Source organism: Phoenix dactylifera, unplaced genomic scaffold, assembly GCF_009389715.1.
Source record: "Phoenix dactylifera cultivar Barhee BC4 unplaced genomic scaffold, palm_55x_up_171113_PBpolish2nd_filt_p 000901F, whole genome shotgun sequence".
Taxonomy (NCBI): domain Eukaryota; kingdom Viridiplantae; phylum Streptophyta; class Magnoliopsida; order Arecales; family Arecaceae; genus Phoenix; species Phoenix dactylifera.
Window position 1 is genome coordinate 137,536 of NW_024068263.1, and position 4,609 is coordinate 142,144.

General features: G+C 41.9%; 1 non-coding gene across 1 annotated transcript; it reads right to left on the reverse strand.

Annotated features, from left to right (window-relative positions):
- Positions 1-1,170: 1,170 nt before the first annotated feature.
- Positions 1,171-1,276, reverse strand: LOC120107563. The gene has a single exon (XR_005509289.1). It is a non-coding gene; the product is annotated as a small nucleolar RNA R71 (small nucleolar RNA).
- Positions 1,277-4,609: the final 3,333 nt, after the last annotated feature.

Here is a 4,609-nt window from a genome sequence, read left to right on the forward strand (position 1 = left end):
GAGGAAAAAAAAATCTGGGATGATCAAAAGGAGAACTGCTGGAAAAGAAATGCTGTAGAGGTTTAAAAAAAAATTAAATTGCTGGGGAAATTTCCTTTGGTAACCTCTAAACTTTTCTTATTTAAATTAATTATTGGCTTGAAATTTTGTGGTGATTGTTTGATTTTAATTATAGCAAAATTGTGAATGCATGCCTGATACACATACACAAATCAATCTGCACATAGTAAGGGCAATCACCCCAACAAGATAAGAGCCGGATTTCATCACCGGACTCTTGCCCAACTTAGGTGAACTCAATCTCACATAGTGTCACTTAATTAAAATTAATTAGACGTTGGCTCCTAGGGACATTCGAGCTCAATAGGACGCAGATCACCGAAGGTTGCACCAATTTCGCTCTGTGGCTTAGTTGATGTCTAGGCAAGCTTTGTCCCTATATGGGAGACAGTTCATCTGTTCGAGGCAACTGGGTTTTAAGTGGGACCTTTGCGAACGCATCGTGACCCCTCCACTTACCTGGGAGCTTACCTGGTCAACTCGGTTCATTAGACCGGATTGGAGGCTTAGGTGCCCTCTTCAAACCAGTTAGGAGCTGTCTAGTGATTTTAGGTCAAAGACTAGGATTGATATGCTTTTCTCTTTTATTGCATGCTTGATTGATCGAGTACTAGTGTATGCACGGTAGTCGTTCTAGAGTACAAAATCTATTACCTTTCGACCCTGAAATAGAACGAACCCTTAGGAATATTCGAGCTAAGATCAAAACATTAGGATCATCCCCACCTCTTAAGATGGCTGAAGAACAACCCAAACTCCTGAGGGAGTACTTTACTCCCACTATTTACACTTTCCCATCTTGCATTCGATTACCTGAGGTAGCAGCTGTACAATATGAAATAAAGTCTAGTGTGATCCAAATTCTCCCATCTTTTTATGGGCTCACCAACGAAGACCCATACAAACATTTAGATGAATTTCTTGAGATTTGCACCACTGTCAAGATTCAAAACTTTACTGATGATGCCCTGAAACTTAGGTTATTCTCCTTCTCCCTTAAAGATAGAGCCAAACAATGGCTGAATTCTTTAGAAGCTAACTCAATTCGTTCTTGGGATCAAATGCAACAAGAATTCCTTAAAAAATACTTTCCTATAGGAAGAACGAACCAGTTTAGACGTGCCATTACAAGCTTCTCTCAAACCGAGGGAGAAGAATTTCATGAAACTTGGGAGAGATTTCGGAACCTAATCCGTAAATGCCCTCATCATCAAATACCTAAGTGGCAGCTAGTGCAATGTTTCTATGACGGTTTGACGGAACGAAACCGTCAGATGATCGATGCTGCATGCGGGGGGACTTTCATGCTTCGAAATGAGCATGAAGCATGGCAACTATTTGAAAATCTTAATGAAAACTCCCTCCACCATGCTTCATGTTCTCGTCAAGCATCCCCGAATTTTCAAAGAAAAGGGGCCATTTGTGAAATAAGTCATTCTATGGACCTGTCTAGCAAGGTAGATGCATTGTCCCATAAGATTGACCAACTAATGATAGGAGGACATGTCGTTAGCTCTTCTCAAGCACAAGTGTGTGCTATCTGTTCTAGCCCATCGCATCCAATTCATGAGTGCCCCTCAGCACCCCAATATCCCGAACTCGTGCAAGAACACATCAATGCTGCCCAAACACAGCCCAGACCGGGTAATGACCCATTTTCCAATACATATAATCCGGAATGGCGGAATCATCCAAATTTTTCTTGGAGGCAGCAAGCTTCTAATACCTCCCGACCCTTCTCCCAAAATTTTCAAAATCCTCAGAATTTTCATCCCTACCGTCCCTCAACCCAATTTCAGCATCCTCCTCCTCCAACCCAAAGAAATACAGCCTTTGAGGAGAAGGTGTTGACTGCCCTTCAAGGTTTGGAGGCAAACACACAACTATTGCACTCTCACACGCAATCAATTGCTAAGCTAGAATCCCAAATGGGTCAACTAGCTAATGCATTAAACAAGCGAGACGAAGGTAAGCTTCCAAGTCAACCAATGAGTAATCCTAGGGGACAATATGTGGCTCAAGAAACTCGACTAAATCATAAGCAAGCTAATGCTTTGACTACCCTAAGGAGTGGACGTATAATAGTAATAAGGTTGGGGAGGGTAACAATAAGGAAGGAGAAGAAGAAAAGAAGAATGTATCACATGAAAACCCAAAACCTTCTTCAGCTAGTCCACCATCTGCCACAACCCACATTCCAAAGGCTCCATTCCCTTAAGCACTTAATGCACCCTCTCCCTTTAACAAGAAGGGAACTTCATTAGAAGAGATGATGGAGGTCTTCAAACAAGTTAAAATCAACCTTCCACTCCTTGATGCCATCAAACAAGTTCCCTCCTATGCCAAATTTCTCAAAGACCTTTGCACCCAAAAGCGAAAATCTAGGACACATGTGCCTAAAAAGGTCTTACTTACTGAACAGGTAAGTTCCATTCTCCAATACAACACCCCTCCAAAATTCAAAGATCCTGGCGCTCCCACTATTTTCTGTGTCATAGGAGATAACTCCATTGACCGAGCACTCTTAGATCTAGGGGCAAGTGTGAATCTTCTACCCTATTCAGTCTATGAGAAATTTGGGTTAGGTGAATTAAAACCTACCTCGGTGTCCTTACAATTGGCTGATCGATCTGTGAAGATACCACGGGGGATGATTGAAGATGTTCTTGTCAAGGTAGACAAATTTTATTTTTTAGTAGATTTTATCGTCCTTGACATGGAACATGTGCCCAACCTAAAAAAACAAATCTCTGTGATTCTTGGTCGTCCCTTTTTAGCGACAGCCAATGCATGCATCAACTGTAGAACTGGGGCAATGGATATATCATTTGGAAACATGAAAATTAAATTGAATGTGTTTCATGCCGCTGACCAACATGTGAGGGTAGACGAGTGTTGCCTAATTGACGAAATGGATGATCTTGTAGAGGAAGCCCTTCCCTATATCTTAGCCGATGACCCCTTAGAGGCATGTCTGGCCCATTTTGACATTGACAACTTTGATATAGACAAGGCCATAGAAGAAGTTAACATCTTACTTGACAATCAATCTCCTGTGAGTTTCCTTCCTTGGAAGAGCCGACCTGAACCTCTTCCTCCCATTGCTAGCGGCGCCACTTTGTCCTTCCATTGATTCACCACCTACACTTGAGTTAAAGCCACTTCCAACAAATCTTAAGTATGCCTTTCTAGGACCAGAAGATAGCCTCCCTGTAATCATCGCAGCCAACTTATCTACTGAACAGGAGGGTAAACTTTTGAGGGTGCTAGAAGAGAATAAACATGCCATAGGATGGTCTGTAGCCGATTTGAAAGGGGTTGACCCCTCTGTTTACATGCATCAAATTCATCTCGAAGATGATGCAAAGCCCACCCGAGAAATGCAAAGAAGACTCAATCCTAACATGAAGGAGGTAGTCAAGAAAGAAGTGGTGAAGTTATTAGATGCCGGAATTATTTATCCAATTTCTGATAGTAAGTGGGTGAGTCCGACACAAGTGGTAACCAAGAAATCAGGTATCACTGTGGTTGAAAATACGGAAGGAGAATTGATACAAACACGCACAACCACGGGTTGGTGCGTGTGTATTGACTACAGAAAACTTAATTCGATGACTAGGAAAGACCATTTTCCTCTACCTTTCATAGATCAAATTTTGGAACGGTTGGCTGGTCAAGGTTTCTACTGCTTCTTAGATGGTTATTCTGGATATAATCAAGTACCTGTTTACCCGGACGATAAAGAGAAAACCACTTTTACTTGCCCATTTGGGACATTTGCATATAGGAGGATGCCTTTTGGACTATGCAATGCACCCGCAACTTTTCAACGATGTATGATGGCCATTTTTTCAGATATGGTGGAAAACTTTCTAGAAGTGTTCATTGATGATTTCTCAGTTTTTGGCCTATCTTTTGATGATTGTCTGAACAATTTGACCTTAGTTTTGAAAAGATGTAAGGAGACCAACCTAGTATTAAGTTGGAAAAAGAGCCATTTCATGGTTCAAGAAGGCATAGTTTTAGGACACGTCGTGTCCAAGAGGGGCATTAAAGTAGATAAAGCCAAAGTCGATCTTATTTCCAATCTCCCCCCACCCAAAACTGTGAAACAAATCCGATCATTCCTTGGCCATGCTAGTTTCTACCGTCGCTTCATTCAGGATTTCAGTAAGATTTCCAAACCCTTGTGCAATCTTCTGGCCAAGGACACTCCCTTTGTCTTTGATAAAGCATGCGAGGAGGCATTTGAAAATCTTCGCTCGAAATTGACCACTGCACCTATCATACGACCCCCTAATTGGACCCTTCCATTTGAATTAATGTGTGACACATCCGACTATGCCATTGGGGCAGTTTTAGGGCAACGGCTAGATAAGGTACCTCATGTCATCTACTACGCTAGTAAAGCACTCTCAGATGCACAATTGAACTACACCACCACTGAGAAAGAATTGCTAGCTGTAGTATTCGTGCTAGACAAGTTTCGATCTTACCTATTAGGATCCAAGGTTACCGTATTCACTGATCATGCTGCCCTTCGACACCT